This window comes from Arachis duranensis, chromosome 2 (genome assembly GCF_000817695.3).
Source record: "Arachis duranensis cultivar V14167 chromosome 2, aradu.V14167.gnm2.J7QH, whole genome shotgun sequence".
NCBI lineage: Eukaryota > Viridiplantae > Streptophyta > Magnoliopsida > Fabales > Fabaceae > Arachis > Arachis duranensis.
In genome coordinates this window covers 78,663,603-78,664,224 of record NC_029773.3, presented here as the reverse complement: position 1 = coordinate 78,664,224, position 622 = coordinate 78,663,603, and positions in this window count along the sequence as shown.

The following is a 622-nucleotide window of genomic DNA, read 5'->3' as shown; positions in this document are numbered from 1 at the left end:
GGGGTCCCATTTTGGTGCGATTAGGTGGTGCAATGGGAACATATATCGCACACCCAAATATTCTTAAATGGAAAACATTTGGCTGCTGGCCAAAAGCTAATTGCATAGGAGAGAACTGATGGTAACTCGTTGGCCTCAAACGAATAAGTGCTGCGGCATGTAAAACTGCATGCCCCCAAATCGAGGTTGGGAGATTAGTTCTCATAAATAAGGGTCTAGCAATTAATTGGAGGCGTTTAATAAGTGATTCTGCTAACCCATTTTGTGTGTGAACATAAGCTACTGGATGTTCAACACTTATTCCGTTAGCCATACAATAAGCATCAAAAGCTTGGGAAGTAAATTCACCAGCATTATCAAGACGAATTGCTTTAATTGGGTTTTCTGGAAATTGTGCTTTTAATCGAATAATTTGAGCCAGTAATCTCACAAACGGCAGGTTGCGAGAAGATAATAAGCACACATGTGACCATCTCGAAGATGCGTCTATGAGGACCATAAAATATCTAAAAGATCCATATGGTGGATGAATAGGCCCACATATATCACCTTGAATCCTTTCTAGGAATTCAGGAGACTCAAATCCAATCTTTACTGGTGATGGCCTTAAAATTAACTTCCT